General features: G+C 35.7%; 1 long non-coding RNA gene across 2 annotated transcripts; it reads right to left on the reverse strand.

Annotated features, from left to right (window-relative positions):
• Positions 1-1367: 1367 nt before the first annotated feature.
• On the reverse strand, positions 1368-14986 carry LOC142010206 (uncharacterized). Of its 2 annotated transcripts, none has more exons than XR_012644724.1 (5): positions 14761-14986; positions 6356-6481; positions 4614-4689; positions 2419-2479; positions 1368-1516 (listed from the first exon to the last, which is right to left on the reverse strand). It is a non-coding gene; the product is annotated as an uncharacterized LOC142010206 (long non-coding RNA). The 2 variants fall into 2 exon arrangements; XR_012644723.1 differs by having other exon boundaries at positions 6356-6495.
• Between the last annotated feature and the right edge of the window lie 3839 nt (positions 14987-18825).

The raw sequence follows: 18825 nt of genomic DNA on the forward strand, positions 1-18825 counted from the left end.
TTTTAGTGTTTTTCTTTGGTGTAATTCATCAGCCTCCAATAGTTTCTTCTTCTGAGCCGAATGTGTGAAGCAAACATAATTGCTAATAATAGCTTTTTACCTTGTTTGGCGAACCAATGAGTTAACTGCTAAGTTTTTTTTTTGTTTTTTTTTTCTGGTTTGACTTTCATCCACTTATATCCAATTAAGAGGGACTCCGCCTCTCACACTTTGTTATTGATTCACTGAAAAACCAGAGTTTAAAAGTAAAAACCCAACAGCCGTGCAATGTTAGTATTATGTCCTCACAACAACAGCCACAGCATTATTCTTTTAAACAGGTTTCCACAAGAGCTCAGCTCCCACTTAGGCAAGAAAATGAAGTGTTCAGTTTGTCAAACGTGTGGCACCCAGAAGCTTCCATGGAGAGATTTATTTTTCTTTGTTTCTTTTGTAGTAAACTCCGAGAGGATTGCAAGAGTTGCTGAGTACTTTGGAAAATAAAGACCACTTCATTGAGGTGCCCAAGTAGGAGATGATCACTCCTCAAAATTTGCCCAATAATTTTTCAGCATTACCTTACACAGGAATTTAGCTTCACCTCGGAATTGTTATATCATGGGTTAATAGGCTAGTTCTGACCTGGGATCCTTGTAGCTTCATAAAGAGAAGACTCTTTTGAGATACAAATTTGTCTTTACTGACGAGATCAAAGAAACATAAAAGAAGAGACATGACTTTCGCTGAAATAAGGGCAGGGATCATCCCTCTGATCCTTATTGTAACTCATCGCTTGTTTTCAAGATCCATAATACAGTTCTTCCATAGGAGAGAGAGGACTTTGTTAAATTGTAAATGAGTATTACTTCAAGCACTCTGTGGAAATAGGTTTTCCCATCTATTGCCCATACATTATTTCTGCTTAGTTATAGTGGCTCACATTTCCCAGAACTATCAAACAGAACTTAATTCTCCTCACACAACATCATTTTAAAATTGTGCAGCTCTCTTAATCAACCTTTGTATCAGCCACAAATTTGCAGTATGACCTAATTTGAAAAATGTCTCAAAGTGCTGACTCAAACTGTTAGTGAATAAAGGCCAGTCATTACCATTATGACTCTAATGTGATGCAAAATAAAATTGAGTTGCACCAGCTGAACGTTAGTTTGCAAAAATATTAGTGATTGAAGCCATTTTCCATTCATATTTTATTTATACATACGAGATTTATATATTTTGATCTAAAGCAGTGCTGCAACCAAATTCCTGAGTGGAAGCATGAAGAAATATTTTAATGGTGGAAAACCCAAGCCAGAAATATACATTCAAGCTGCGTCACTTGCACATCATAATATCTTTATTTTATAAAAGCAGACGGGGGCACATTATTTTAGAACTTTTATTAAAATGTGTACAGTAACATATGAAAATTCTCATTGTCATATGTCATTTTACTTTGTACTTTTAGGTTATATTCCAAGTTGTTAATCTTTTTTCTCCTCAGGTGCAGAGATGGCAGATAGTTCTTCATTCTCTGTAGAAATAAATGTTTTAAGAATTTTTATTACCAACCCCCCATATTTCTTCATTTAAAAGAATACAAAAAATAGACCACTCAAAGGCAAAACATATATATGATAAATTTCCCTTTGTTTTTGAAATATTAAATGAAAGCTGAACATGCAAATACAAATTATTCACCTTTCTTTAGCCAACATTTTATAACATTCATCTTATAACTTGAACCCTATTAATTCATTAACTTGTTATTGGAAGAAAATGACTTTTCAAGGCATACCAGCATTGTACATGGAAATGCTGGCTGATAATTAGCACTCAGAACAGATATTGTTTTAAAATCAGAGATGTGGAAATGAAAAAAAGTCAGCCTCAACCTCTCCCATTTGTGACTTTTTAATCTCAAAGTGCCAATAATAAAAGTTGTGTAATGTGTTCTGATAACATGTCCCTGACTTTATGCTGAAGTGGTTCAAATACCAGACATGCGCTGCTAGGAAGACAGACCATTAATTTAAAATTTAGAGGACCAATACATTTTTGATAGCAGTGGGTTATTGTGCTAATGATTATTTAACTTGCTGAATGTTGGGTTAAGTATGTGTGGCTATGTAAAGGGTGATGCTTAAAGTGCTATGGTGGGATTACTGCCACTGAAATGTTATAGTCAAACCAGGAAAAAGCAGTAAGATTATAAAAACTAGTTACTATACTATAACACAATTCATGCAGTTATAAAAATTAAACTACTGCAAATTAAAATACAGCTCTTCTGTACTACAATATCAACATTTCTATTTTAGCCTATTATTTTAGTGTGTCCTTTTAGTGGGGGGGCAGTGGTACAAACAAGGTTGTGATGTTTCACAGTGAATTACTGATGGCAAACAATTAAAAAAACAAAAATAAAACACCCACTTTAATAATATCAGTGACAATAATTTCCAGGTAAATTGCAATGGCCGTCACTTCTGTGGCACTGTGAACAAAAAGGTAAGTATGGCAATGAACATTTGATCATTGGAAGTGATTTGCAAGACTTTTTACACATTATTTTTTGTGAAGTACCATGTGAGTTCTTTGCTACAAGCTTTTATAATGTGTTGCAATTTCTAAAGTTCCTATTCCAGGTAGTTAGTTTACGTGGTTTATTCCAGAGGTGCAAGACATGAGGACTTTCATTCACTAAAGCTGTTTCTACACTTGCCCTTTCCTTTTGGAAGGGCATGGTAATGAGCAATGTTGGAATATGCTAATGAGGTGCTGCTGTGAATATGCAGTGCCTCATTAGCATAATGGTGGCCAGGGTGATTTGACAGTGCCGCTTTCGAATCACGTGCCATCCGTGGAGAAGGGGGACTTTCGAAAAGACCTCCCCTGTCTTTGAAGGCCCCTTCTTTCTATCTGGTGTTAGGAATAAGGGCCTTTCGAAGACTGAGGGGAGGTCCTTTCAAAAGGCCCCCATCTCCACGGGCAGCACATGATTAGAAAGTGGCACTTTCAAATCGCCACTGCTGCCATTATGCTAATGAGGAGCTGAATAGTCATGGCAATGCCTCATTAGCATCTTCTGACCTCACTCCTTACCATTCCCCTTTCAAAAGAAAGGGGCTAGTGTAGACAGAGCTTAATACTTTATACCCTTGATCCATCTTGAGATGATGTTAGGTGGGAATCCTCTCGGTCTTTTTAATTGTTGATTTACCGTATTTTCCCAATAGCCTTTGGTTGATGATCTGTAAACTTGTTGAAATTCAGAGACAAATACTAAATATAATCAATATATTTTAAAAAATTTAAAAAAGGGTGGGGGGGGGGACAACGCAATGCAAATTCATGACCTTAACATTCCTTCAGGGTCAAGCAATTTATCAAATTCTCTCACTTTCTGGTTTCAATTACACAGCTATTGTGGAAGGAACTTATTTTAGCAGGTTCATTGCCTCAGTAGGGAATACAGGACTTTGGCCTAATGCTTCACCTTTAGTGCAGGCCATTTGAGCCTTAGAACAAATACCAATCATCACTCTTTGGGAAAAAAAAATCTGCATTGGAGCGGCCTATTGGAATAGGGTTTCTGTCAAGGTAAACGGTTGTCGGCAATGACTGTGGTAGAGTGGTGATAAATCCGATTTTATTGCTGAAAAATTCCAGTTTCTCTGCATGCCTGACAGCTCCCCACATTCCCGTACCCATTTGGGCAATTTCTGCACCATGTCCATCTGGTTCTTATTACCTCTCAACCTGCCAGTGTCTGATCCAGAAAAAGTGCAGGTCAAAGAAGGGGAAAGAAACCAAGGTGATGGACAAAACAGAAAGTGAGTGAGTGAGAGAAAGAGAGAAATCCCTAAACAAAAAACAACCCTGGAGTTTAATCATGAGGCTCCCAGAAGTATATTTTAAATACAGAGTTGAATAGTGGTAATAATTGCAACACAAGGTTTTAATAGCCAAACTGAACCACAGCATTTGACATTTATCCAGAGCATTAGTGACACTTGCCTAAGTGCAAATAAAAGTAAAATCAAGACCTCAATCCCTTGATTACAGCAATATTAATGCTGCCACTTCAGTTAAATAACTCTCTGTGTTTCCATGGTAAGACCTGATTTTTAGAAACATAGAACTTTATTGCAAAGATTCCCTTTAGGTTGAAAGTCATTGCATGAGGTCAGGTGGGATAGAAGTAAAGGTTTTGATAGAAAGAAATAAATGATTAATTGTGGAAATTTCATTAAAAAGGTGTACATTTCAAAGCTGATTTTACACTCACATTACAATTCAGAGGATATGTTCAGTGTGTGCAATTTCCTACAAGACTTTCATTAATAATGAAAATGTTTGACCATTTTCATGATTAAAAATAAATACAAAAGTGATACCAGATGAGCTACTATCATTTAAAAAATCAGCTATTTTTATGACCTCAACCCACTAAAACAACTCCTACTATGTCAATATACCATCTCATGTGATAATTTGTCAACAAACCACAAATGACATTAGAAAAGTTGCTGTGATCTATTGAGTCAAAAATCCCCTTTTAAAACATTTAGTTGGATTTAGTTATGATTCCTACATATTTACATTTGCTATATTTAATTAACATTTACCTCTTAGATACTTTAATCCTGTGCTTTCATGAAAATTTTATATAAGGGTCTTCCTTCTCTGTTCTGTTTTTTGAGACTAGGATTATAAAGACACAAAAGAAATTAAAACACAAAGAGCTACAATAGGTTTATATAACCTAAGGATCTGACGTCACTCTGCATTTCCTTGTTCTTGGGGGCTAAGGTTGCAAATCTGTCTTTACTTCATCCTTTCATTCCTTAGTATTATGAGGATCTCAATGCCACCTTCTCAGTGGTTATCTTATATATCCCATGGGTGTTAGAATACATAGGTAAATCTAACGGACTGAGTTAATCTCTTGGTGTCAGGGATTGAGATTTACAGATGTAACCTGTTATTAGTAAATATATCCACACAGCTGATAGGCATTGGGAACCTGTTGGTTGCTAGACATTCAAGATGGAGTTTCAGCACTGAAAAATTTTCAGGCTTATATTGGGTTTGATTCAAACCCCTGTTATCTGAATATCAAAAAGGGTAGTTTAGTTGTGTTAAGCAGTTTGGAGCTGTTGCTTTTCAATCTTCTTTCTTTTTGTAGGAAGACATTTTTCCCCAAAAGTCTGAAATTTTATGTATTAATGTCTGGGTACTCATTTCAATTTTTATAAATAATTGAACTTATTTGTAATAGTTAAAATCTGACATTTTGAAAGTTGTGCGACAAAGGATATTTCTCCTTATGGAAACTCAGCTCCTAGTCTTCCTTTCAATTCAAGATGAATAAAGAACAAAAGTAGAAAAGTCAACATTTATTTCAGAAAAAGTCATTTAAAAATAACACATAAATGAAAAACAAAATCCTGGCTGGAACATTAATTTACTTATATTTTTTTAAATCGTTGGTGCATCCACTCGCAATTGAAATTTATATCATGCATTCTTGCTAGTCAAATAGCCACATAACTCTCACTGAGTAACCATATTAGAGAAACATGAGTGCTTAAATACGAATTAATATTTGTTTGCATATGTAATACAATATAGAATTTATTGATGACTGTTCACTACCATAGGTTCCCCACAGGCCTTAGTACTTTGTATTGAAAAAACAAAAACAAGAAAGCAAAAACAAAAACAAAAACAAAAACAAAGAAAAACAAAACAAAAACCTTCTAATACATGTGAATAACTTACAGTCCTGGTGTCCAGCCAATTCTGAAGCAGCAGCCTGATAGCAAACTAGTCTCATAATTTTGAAAACATGTTTATTGTGCAAGCCAACTAGCCACACGCAACCAGCCCAAATAGCCACATGTGGCAAGTGGCTAAAGCACTGGACACCACTGATTTACAAAATGGTATGAGATACACAAAAGAAAACTGTTGTTAGGTGATGATTTATATGTAATTTTATATATATTTGAAAAAAAGAGACACACATTTAGAATAAAAACAAACCAGCAATAAAAATATTTCAGCATCAAAATGGTTAACAGTAAGTATCGTAGCTTCAAAAGAGCCTATTGGCTCACCCAAAAGGATGCCCTGCAATTGTTGTTAAACTCATCTGCTGAAACTAGCTTTCTCAGCTAGCCCTTAGGTTTGACTAGCTAACAGTAAAAAAAAATATATATATATATAATAAATCAGTAACATATGTTGCCAGACAAGAATAAGTGATATAAATAGTTGAGAGATATCACCCCTCAAGAACAATGTGAAAAGATTTATACTTTCAGTGTATTAATCAATGAACATTGAAGTAATCGGAAAATGTTACCCTGTTGTTTGTTTATAGAATTCCTTATTTTCTCTTCTTTTTCTCTTCAGGTTGCATTTTAAAACACAAATGTTCTCCATGACTGCCTGCTTTGCAGCAGTAGGGTAAGTCTCATCTCTCCCACACCTTAAAAAAAAAGCCTGAAAACATTTATGTCAGAAACACTTTTTGTGATTTGTATGTTTTATGAAATAAACATAGTGCTATTGAAAAAAGAGCCTTTATTTATTTATTTCAAGCAGATGAGTATGTGAAATGGTGTATATGCAAATAAGGCTACCCACAAGATAACCAACTATACTCTGGCAATAACAAGTCTCAAAAATGCATATAGTTTGATTATTATCACCAGCATTAAAATACAGAAAACAAAATCTGATTGGAGAATTGACTGCCTATTTTATTTGTTCTTTTTTTTCAAGACATACTTTGAAAAATGACATAGTATAAATAATTTTTCCAAGCAACAATGTAATCAATCTGTAAACTAGAATATAAATCATGGATTTCATTAACTGCTGGTTGCCAGTTTAAATTGTAGTCTTGTCCATAATGTCTATCTATCTATGTATGTCCAAGTTATATTAAAAACCTTTAAATGGCTTTGTAATATCAGCTACATCTGGCTATTATAATAATTAATGATACTGTTTTATAAATCAATATATGTATTCTTGATAAATTCGTATCCAGTTAATGGTGTAATTTAAATAAAAAATTAATGTAATAAAGGACATACAGGAATAGCAGGAAATCTTTAAAGGTTAAGAGGCAAATTTGTCTAATATCCTTTCTTTTTCTTTTGGTACATGTTTTTGAAAAAACATGTATTGAAATGTATGTAGCTGATATTATCTTTGGTCTTTTGGTCACAATATTGCCATAATTTTTGTATTTAGCTTATGTTTGCTGTGTGCATTGTAATACAGTAAAGTATATCTCAGTTAAATTGGAAATTGTATCATAGGTTTATAATGCAAATGTAAAACTAAAAAAAAGTTACAGCCAAATGTTGAAAACTTGCCAGAAAATATGGCTAAATGTTGTTTATTTTAATATTTGTTTCATTAGGTATTTACATTACTATTTGGTTATTTCACTTAAACTATGAAATGTCAAAAACAGGAACATGTAGCTCCATCCATAAATATATTTATAAGACTGCAAATCCTGAATAACGTTTTAATGCAACAAAGTTTTGCTATTTATATCCCCTTTTAAATACAGTTAATCCACTTTATTCAAAAACATGTGTAAGTGACTAAAGAGAAAAGAGAGAAACTGGAAAATGCATTCTTGTTTCTAGGTTGCATCTGGGTGTGAAACTGCAGCTCAGCCTCTTTTGATTTTATTTGTAATCTGTAACCACAAGATGCATTTTAAAGAATAACAGGATTTAATAACAATTAATATTGTTTCTTACCATTAAGAGCGTGATCTTAAATGTTGAAAACAAAATCCCACAACCTGTTTATGTATTGAATGTTTTATGAAGAGCATCCTTTGAAATTATGCAAAACATTAAGGTTTGTCATCAATGCTGACATGGTGCAGAAGTGTAATTTTAATCCATTGAGGGTTTTTTGACATTTCTCTTAACATTGCTCTGCCTTATTTAGAATAGCAACAGCAGTTCGTGCCGTTTCTCTTGACACTGATGGGTATTTCAAAATGTTACATGGAGAAGAAAAAAAATTGCTGCCAGTCACTTTAGAAATTCAGCTTTATAAGCAAGAGCTATTTGCTAAAAGTTTACATTTCAGATGAGCTTGAATTTAAAGATAAATTATCCTTTCCTTAGGCCTATGTTTTGAAATAAAAGGAGAAAACAGACAGTACAATTGATTTAGTGTTAATATGGATGCTAGTACTATAATAGATCTATTTAAAATATATTTTGTTTTTAGACAAAACCAGCAGCAAGAGATACACAGATATTCCCAGGAGGCTTAATTTAAGTTTTATAGGATGAACATAAAATGCTAGGTTATGTAACACTGAAATGTTACACATTTTAAATATCTTCATTTCAAAATCTGTGGCTTTTTTCCTCTTGGGATCACTAATATGACTCTCCCCAGACAAAACAGGAGCATGCCACATTCTTTAAAATTATCTGTAAAGGAGATCACATTCCTGAGCGCGCTGCAGCCTCTTTATAACTAAGGGTAACCTCTTAATAGTACCACGATTTTCAAGCAGGCACCTTCAGAATATTTAACTGTCAACGAAGTGACTATTTAGGGCCAAGTAGTTTGGAAAGATTAGAAGCATAAGTTTTTATCTACTGTCACATAGGTGTATCAATTATTCAAGCCCTACTAAATTTGGTTGTCTGCTTCTAAACCGTGGTTGCACTTGTTTCATGGAGAGGCCAAAGAGACTGGAAATGTTGCTAAATTATTTGTTTGCACAGTATCGCTCACAGTGGAACATTTTATTTGTCTGTGTTATGGTTGCATTTTAGTCAAAGTCACTAGATTTATTCAACACCTACAATAAACCTCAGCAATGAGTTTTGAACTAAATTATTATTAGAACATGCATCAATGTAAAAAGATGTACGACTCAGCTATGCACCGCATGCTATCGTCTGCAGATATTTATGTGGACAAATCCACACTGTTAAAGTCAATAAAATTATGCAATAGTGACATGTTTGGAGGTTGTGCTGATCAGATAATGACTAGATAAAGGAGTGAAGAGCCTAGGGTAAAGCAGAAGGTGCTTAATGCTCCAGCTGGTTGGTAGAGACCAATAAGGAAGTAATTCTTGCTGTTATAAAATAAATTAAAGGTATAGAGTTAATGATTTTTGCTATGTGATAGGACACAATGTGTTTAGGAAACACAACATCAGAACAGCTTCACAGTGTTTTTAACTGAAAACTTCTGTTAGTAGGAACTCATGGCTGTGCTGTGAGGATGAAAATGCTTGTTTGTGCTCAGTAATGGCATGATCTGATTGGCAGAAAGCCCGTCAGGTGTTGACTTCCTTCCCACTGCCCTTCTTGCACACCCAAGTCAATAAAGTCACAGGATTCAGGACAGAATTTTAAAATTCTAGCATTTTTTAAAATATACTAACTGGTAAGCCATGTTGGCTCTTCAGGTCCTCTGGAACATAGTTATTACTGATCCTCCATGGCTGAAAACATATTTACCTTATCTTAGGAGAGATACTTGAGTTCCTTCTCTAGAAGAAATAATATTTCTAGATTAAGAAAAACCATTCAGATTATAATCTAATATAGTTATTGCAGCACAAGGCCATGTAGCTGACTGAATCACAGGTTTCCACTGTGCAATTTACTGTTCAATGTAGATTTCATCTATTGTTTGAACATTTGACTTATATTAAAAAAAAAGTTTTTAAAAAGATGTTATTAAAGAGCAAGTTAAAGAACAAAGTCAATTAGCTTAACAAAAACAATAATGTTTCCTCATTATTGAGGAGGCGAATTTAGTCTCAAACCATTGTGTTTATTTCTTAATCAGACAGCAAATTGCAACAACCTTGTGTGCCTTCCAACCCTCCAAACATAAGTAGCAATAGCCATAAGAAATGTATACCTATTTTACAATTCTCATATAAAACTAGGCAATTTCGGACCAAAAAAAAAATCCCCATGCCAAACAAAGGATGTGTAAGTGATTTCATTTATTTTGATAATCCTCCTCCTGCACCAGAGCATTTTGCTGTCTTTGTCAAAGTGAATGACAACAATTTGGCCAACTCTCTCTGAGCTGCACTCAACAGTGACAGGCAAATTATCAGAGGCCCTGCACTTCTTATTATCAGAGGAGAAGTCATCAGGAGGACGCGTGGAGAATCCCTCTCCCCTGTCACTATTTGTCAGTGGGACAAGGGCCACTGCTATGGGTAGCTGACAGGTAATTTCAACAATAACAATTACTTCTATTACTGGTGTCATAAACAATCCGCCCAAGGCATGACAATAGCAAAGCTTTATAATTCAATGCCATATAAATAAATGCCAGCAGGTAACAAGTAATTTAGCTCCAATCAAGCTTTGGCCCTGGCATTAATATTGTTATTGCAAGAAAATGGAAAATTGAAAAAATTCAATATGTTAATGAATTAAGTGATGTTCAAGGGCTAGGCAAAGAAGGAGGTATAGTGGGTGGGGGCTGGGGGTGGGAGAAGAAGAGAAAACTAGTGAAAAAAAGAAACCAAAAATCATCATTTCAGAGTCAGTACAATACTCATGTTGTACAACAATATAATCACTTTTTGATATGAAAGGGCATCGTCTGGCTATTTTACATTTTAGGCGAAGTGAAAAGGTAAACACAAATGTGAATTCCTGATCTCCAGTTTCTATCACAAAGCTGTGTGCAATGTCTAAAAGTTTATACAACTGTTGGATTTGCTTAATTATTTTGGTCTTAAAATTATTCTCGCTCAGAAGCGACACAAGCAAGATATTTAGAAAAGATTAAACAACTTTTAAACCCCATCTTTTACATGTATGCCCCTAGTCCTTTCCTTTTCCTGGTTTCACCAGTGCAACTAAAATTTATTAGGAATAAATATAATAAAATGTGTTTTGCTAGTAGACCAAAACACCACCAAAACCAAAAAAGAAAAGACCAGAAAATAAAAACAGTCTAATATCCATAAATACCACTTCTTGATCAGACCAATTTGCAATTTTACTGTTTGTCCAGCAAGACAATGTGGCATCAGTCTGACAGCAGTAAAAGAATTTGAAAATCTCTAATTAGGAGAGCTGCGGAGCAATTAACGCATGTCAAATTTCACTTCATCAAGTGCCACTCTAATTTTCCCACTAAAAATTAATGGACTTTTTTTGTATGTGCGTGTCCCCTCAAGGCAATGTTGATTCAAATCTGCTCAAGATGCAGTGTTGCACAGCTAAGCATCTTCTTGATTACAATCCGCCACACTTCTAACTGCTTTCATTCTCACTGCCACAGATACTTTGTCAACAGTCAAATTACACCATGCTGATAACAATGCATAATGGTGTTCCTCAAAGGAGGTTCCTGTCATGGAACAGTGTTTCATAAAAATGTACCATTTTCTTCTCCAGGAAATATATCTGGCTAAAAATGATGTTTTAGTGGTTTCTGCATGGGTTGCAATGTAATTCTTCCTCACCCTCAACTGTAATTTATTTATTTTTGAGATCATATGAAAACACTGCAGGGAACTGCTTGAGGAGCAATAGAGAATGGAAAATATTTGCAGTCAGTATTTGTGCAGACATTGCTTCACAGTTTGTGCCACAACATTTCCAATACCAATAGCCTCCCCTTCTCATACCAGTGGGCTTTTTGGTTTTGTTAATGTGACAGGGCAAGATCCTATACTCTTCACACAAGCAGAACTCCTTCTGACAACAGTGGGAATTTTGCCGGAGTGAGAACTGCCAGACCTGGTCCAGGGTCTACAAACAGGTTGGAAGTGTCTCTTTTAATAGACAGTATTTAGATTCCAAGAGGAGTTTGTTTACCATGCACATGTGCCAGAATCCTCAAAACATTATAGGGTATACAAGACAAATTGCCTTTTTGTCAGGATGGCATATGTGTCAGGAAAAAGAGTTGCTTCATCTGAACAGCTTTTTTTCCCCTCGTCTTCATTTTTTCTCCTAGAAAATCTATATCCTTACACTGTTGGTAGAGAAGTGTGTGAGGAGATGGAAGATATTTTCACTGATTAAAAGGTGAATTTGTGAAGATAAAATGCTCTGGAAATGTTTCAGATTGTCATTTGCAGAATTACAAAGTATCTCCCTTCCCACAAAACCAGCCCAACATTAAAATAAGCATATCTGTATAGTTCCTAGAAGTATTTGATTTACTGTTGTTCATACAGACCCACTGTTTCAATCACTTTTTTAAAATAGATACTCTACACTAAGTTGTAAATATACTTTCCCTCCCTCTTTTTAACTATATTGTTTACATTTTCATTCTGAATTCACAGGACCAAGTTCTCAGCTGCTGTAACCCAGTTGACTTGTATGGAGTTCTGCCAGCAGAGAAGTTGGGCCACGTTCTATATAGTACAGCTTCTTTAGCTACTCCTTCCCCTTCAGTTTCACCCTCATTGTAACTAAGCATATTCTTTTCAGCATTATTATATAGTCTACAGAGGACAGAAATTCTCCAATTTTGAATTTCTGTGAGACGTCAATGTCTGTATTCCCCCACCCCCTTTTTCTGATTGTGTCACCTAGTTAATAAAAAGCCAGGGGGTTCCTTTAAAATGAAATAATGACAATATACCCAAACCTGCCATTGAAACATCTCCAGCTTGCAGAGAGGCCCATTGGAAGTTGTGCAAATATGTTTATATTGGTGGCAATGAATTTACTTCCTAAATATCATTTCATGAGTTTTAAAATTATAATGCTGCTTTTTGACAAAAGGTACGCCATATACTGTGCATCAATGGTCTTTTCAGCAATCTACAATCATCTCGTCATTAAAATAACGAGTAGGACTGTAAATTTAAAATAAAATAGAGAAGAAAAATGTGATTATATAATACAATCCTGCAGTAATCAATTTTACCTACGCTCTCCTCCTTTTGTTTTTAAAACCCTAAATAAACAATACATAATGCATACCTCATCAGCCAAAACCATGAGGGCTCTATGCTCAAATAACAGGAAACATATTCAATTTTCCTAACAGAAGACAGTTCATTAAGCTGTGCCACATCAAATAAAACTTTAATTTCTCCAGCATCAGAGTCGCAATGAAAGCAATTGAGGAAGATGAGCCATATGGTACTTCTATCAGCAAACACATATTGCTCATTCCCCCAAAGTTTTCTAATTCTGCTCCCCAGACCTGTGTAATATAGATAATGTGCTCAGAGAGCAGCAACCATGAGCTATCTGGTGTACACTTCTAATACTGTATTTAATGGGAAATAATGAATCATAAAAGCCTGTAGAAGACGTCTTTTGCTAACCTAAATCTCAGCTGTAATTTCATTGTTCTGTGCCTAAGATGCTGTTTGCCCTTTCCAAACAACAGCAGTTGAACATAATTATGCTGCTTCAAACCTGGGCTTGAGGAGAAAACCTACATAATATAACCAAGTTTGTGTTAACTCTTCAAATACTGAACTTGATGCAACTCTAATTCCTAAAAGAGAACTTTGTATGATATTTTAGGTTCATAAAATTATACATTAATATTTTTTCTTATGGATAGCTACAAAAATTAAATTTAATGTTCCCTAATCTGGCCCTAAAATGCAACAGGAGATAACTACTGAAAATGAGGAAATCTGCCTAACATTGGGAAATTTGACGCTTGTCTGGTATAACATCTGTATATGCCAAAGATGTATAAGGAAACACAATAAAAGATAATATTTTTGGGCTTTCTATTTTTTGTCAATTACAAAAAGTGGAGTTAAAGCGTTGGCTAAGGGACAGAACTAACACATCAAAACATCATAATGTTTAAACTTTTCTTATAAATTCACAACGATCTAGTTACTTATTTTAGAAGGTCAGTATTCAAACAGCATTGCTATAGTATATTGCCCTGTATTTTTCTTTACTTACTTACAAACTAAATGTAAAAGCATGAAGGAATAGGTTTTTTTGAAAGACGCATATAGATAAACATTATGTATTAAAGTTTATTGACTCAATACAAGCTAAGATAAAGGCTATTTTGATATGACCAAAACCCTGGATAATTTCTTAAACTCACCTGAAGTAGCTGCCCCCTCAAAATACAGATTAATTTAAAACATTGCCTAGATAGACTACTTACAAATTTTAAAAACAAAAATTTTAGCTGCTGTGTTTATTCTGGCAATATATGAACGAAAACCCAATTAAATTAAAAAGGGAGACTTTTAAAAGTTAGAGATTGCCTTTTAAAAGCTTATTAAAATCAGCATGTTACATGTCTGTCTTTGAATTAGCTTTAAAGACTTGATTGCCTTCATTAAAGCTGACTGTTTGGGTGCTGCTCTGTGAATGTTCAAAAATCTCCTCTCCCTCCCACCCCTTCTTTTCTAAGCTGATTCTCACTACTTGTCAGTGTTTATTGACTTCCAACAGAATTTTAAAGAACTTGCATTTTTCAGAAGAATTCACCCTGTACGAAATATTAGCACAAAATGTTAGTATTAACACAAGGAAAAAAAAAAAAGACCAACAGGTAAAATAACCATATAAAGATCTACGGCAAATAATAAATAAATAATCAAAGTAAAAATACCCACCCCCACATTGATTATATTTCATGAATGCCTTAAAACAAATGTTTAAACAGGTTTTTTGAAACAGTGCAGAAAACCTCTGCATGCTCCGATGGGTTACAATAACAATGGTCTATTGCAATGTAAAACAAGCTGGAGGATAAAAAGGTGCTTTTTGTTACCATTTTATCAAAGCTGTTCATCTTCTAGCTGCAGGCAGCATTTTGCTGGAATTGCAGATATTTCTCTGTCCAGGCTCCTTTGTTTGTGCATCTCATTTGCATATATTTATCTCCAGCTGAGGGTGCTTTCAGCTCATTAGGGCCACCCCCCTCACATTATTTCATAAGCCAGCTGCTAGGAGGGATTTCACCTGTGGTGACTGAGAAAAGAGGGGTGAAAAACCAAATTCTTCATAAAAAGGAAATCTTCCGACTCTCTTCCCCTATAAATGGGCACCATTTGTGTTAAACAGCCTCTTGTCATGATAGATGCCTCCAGGGGTCAGGGGTTAAAGTTGATTTGAAGGTCAGCAGTAAAACAACAGACAAACCAGACGCCAAACTGGTTCCTTAGCTGTCGGTGGGAGCAGTGGTACAACCAGGTCTTGAACCTTTTTCAACCTCTAATAAAACAGAGGAAGAATTTGAAGTGGATCAACCAGGCCCCTGAGGAAGCCGCGCAGAAAAACACAAATAATATCAATATCAAGCAGCAACAGGAAACAATGGGCTAGCTCTCAGTGCTACATGCATGCTTCTATTGTTTCAAGAGCTAGGGAATTAATTCCACTTATTTATTTAAGGCGTGTCAACTCACTGCCTAAACCTGTTTCAGTGTCAAGATGAATAAAACTTTTATGGCTCATAAAATAGAGTCATTCATCTCAATGTTCTTTGTGGTGCTTTTTTTTTTTTCCTGGCAGACCGAGCTAGGCCTCTGCTTCAAATGGTTACATCCGAACATATTGTTGCTGTGTACGGCACCTTATTAGAAAATAAAATTATTTGATTGGCAACTGGAGATCAGCAGAAACAATACAGAGAAGCACGTTAGAAGCCTTGTAACAATTCCCCAAAATTCTCATAGACCCTTTTTACTTGACTGAATCCCTTTCCCACAGGATTTCTTTCTATAGAACAAATGATTTTATTCCCCAACAGCAAAAGTAGTAGTATAAAATAAATATCAGTAGGAAATCACTTTAATATTATCTACATGTCTTCATGCCAGTCATCCACCTATGTCTTCTACATAAACAGTTTTTCCATCAGTTTTTATTAATACCAAATTTCCTCTGTAATTCTCATGGTCTAACCTATTGTTTTTGCATAAAGTCTTGCAGTCCAAGAGTAATTAAAAATAGAAGGCTATTCACCTGATCAATGCTGTGTTATTGCCATTACAATATACAGTAGTTGTATTTTTAGTATGCTTTCACTATTGATGAATTATTACTAATATATACAAATCAGATGAGACCATGTCAAACAGCTAAGCCTGAACTATATGATTCATTACACGTGGCAAATGTTTGTTCAGAGTTAAAAAACCATCATAAAGCCTACAATGAAATCATGTCATCTGTGGAATTTTGGATCCACAGGTAACTAAATGCAATACAGTATGCTTTGTTAAAAAACAACCCTCCCTATCTCCATCCCCCTTACTTATAGTGCATGACTGCTCTAAAACCAAATATTCAAATAGTAGTTGGAAATGATGCGTGAAATCACGACATTTTCTGATAGGTTGTAGAGTTCATGTTTACTGCAATGTAAAGCAAGCTGGAGGAAGAGAAGGTGGTTTTTGTTTCTCATTTTCACTAAAGCTGTTCTTCATGTTGATATACTAACACTATATTGTGACCTAACATATGTTGCATTTCATTTCATTTATTTATTTGCCAGCTTGTTGCCAATTTTGTTGTTTAACATCCATGAAAGCGAGTAATTCCCAGGGTTAAGCCTCATCTGAACAGAATCTCCACCTCCAGGCTGGCTGGTAAACACAAACCACAACATATTTAATAAAATCAAGTAATTTTTTTCGCCTTAATTTGAGACAATTAGTACCTAGAAATACATAGGCTAAAAGATTTGCCTACTCAAACTGTAATTATACTTCTATTTAACCCAAGGAACACACAGCTCTGAATAAAATGCTTTTGAGTTTTGTTCATCCCCTTATTTCATTTTGTCCCAGAAAGCATGGTATAATCATCTCTATAATTAGCCATATTTTCCTGAGAGTGAGTCCTGAAAACACCCAGAACCTAATACAGACACACAGTTTACTCCTCACCATGGTTTTTGTTTTTCTTTTTCCTAACTCTAATCACTAATTCCTTTGCTTGGCCAAATAGTTAAAAATGTTAAGTGCTAGCAATGCCTCCTACCTCCCCCTCATATCTGTCTCTGTTTATGAAATGGGCCCTGGTTTCCTCCTTCTCTTGTTCAGCTCCAGGTCTTCAGGTCAGGAGACTGTAAATACACACAGCACTGCCCCAACTCATAAATCTGAGCAAAGGGCAGGCTTATATATTCAGATAAGCAATGTGGAAGAGAGCGAGAATGGGAGACAGAGAGAACAAACAGACTCTGTGGTAAAGCAGGCATTTTCCTAGAAACCAAAAATTTAATGCCAACAAACATTTAGAGTAAATGCCTTTGTATGGGAGGGGGGCAGGGGCAAGGAGAAATCTCCTGTTGCTTCCCATTATCTGCCTTTAAAAGCTGAATCTGTAATGTTCACTATCTTTTTTCTCCATTCTTTATATACAAAATGGATTTTATTGCCTCTGAGGCAAAGAAATTAAACGAGAAAATTCTATTACTTTATAACACACTTTTCCCTCTTCAAGAGCTTTGTTGTGGTTTTCTTTTGTCGTTTTTAATCCCAGAGCTTCCGATGGCTCTCAAGGAAACCATCCCCCAGTTATTGCACGTCAGTGCCAAGGTCTTAGGATAAATAACGTTGTTACTCACCTCACCAGTTTTCAAGAATTATTGCTGCAGCCAATGGGAGCATCACTAGTATTTGTGAAATGATAAATAGTTTGTTACATACCTTTCATCCTGTGTGGCCTGTAGTTGTCCTATGGCCATTAGAATCTTTTGGGGGTGGGGGGTGAGGGATGGAGTTGCTTTGGAACTGAGTCGAACTGAGACACTTTGTGCTGTGTATAAGATTCTCATTCCCCACCCTCTCAGATGAGTAGGTAATCTCTAATTCTGAGATCAAGCCAGACATTTTCTAATATTGTAAGAAGATCCAGTGGAAACCAAAAACCTGCACAAAGAAGTAAGGTAGCTCCATAAAGGCATTTTCTGACATCTCCCTGACCCTTTCATGTTGACTTGCCCAGCTTGCTTGTGTGAAGAAAGCTGAGCTGAATGACTCCTTGCCTGTGCCACGAAGAGCTATGGAAAAATAAAGGTGACCTGTCTACAGAAGTCACTGTTGGATGAGATTTCCTGACAAAACTTCTGTTGACAGAGTGTGGCCAAACACAAAAGCCAATTGGAAGAGCTTCTCTCTCGACAAAACAGGCACCTGGAAGAACAGCAGACAGAGCGGCCCATTGTTCTGGATGTCTTTGTCGAGAAAAAGCCCCCTAGAGCATCCACACAGCATTTTTGTCAAGAGAATATGTCGATAGCAGCATTATGTCTCATGGCTGAAAGGCAGAATGCTGCTGGCAGAAAGTGCTGAATTTTGTTGACAAACTGTTGACAAAACATATTTTGTGCATGGGTGTTCCACCAGTTTTGTGGACAAAACCAGGGTTTTGTCTGCAAAACTTGCTAGCGTAACCCTAGCTCAAGAGAAGTGGGTCTTGTCCATGAAAATGCAGAACTTAATAAATATGGTAGTCTTTAAGGTGCTATAGAACAGTTTGCTATTCATGAAGCTACAGACTAATACTGCTACTACCCCTCTGAGGCTGCACAACCCTTAGAACTTTTTTACTGGCATATAACTGACCTTTCCCCTTTCCACTCACAGGCATCTATCTGCTTGTATTATCTGGTGTAAACGGCCCTTGCTGTTAGAACGCTCTCCTTTCCCACTTCTGTTCAGGTGAGGTGTAACATACTACAGATGTTAGAACCAGAGAAGCCATTACATCCAGAGGCCTTAAGAGATGTGAAAACTTCAGTCAGTTGACAGGCCTTTGCAGAAAACCATGCCAAAGAGAGCAATTATTTTCAAGTCCATTTCCCTCTCCCCCTGCAGCTTTCCCC

This window comes from Carettochelys insculpta, chromosome 3 (assembly GCF_033958435.1).
Source record: "Carettochelys insculpta isolate YL-2023 chromosome 3, ASM3395843v1, whole genome shotgun sequence".
Taxonomy (NCBI): Eukaryota; Metazoa; Chordata; order Testudines; family Carettochelyidae; genus Carettochelys; species Carettochelys insculpta.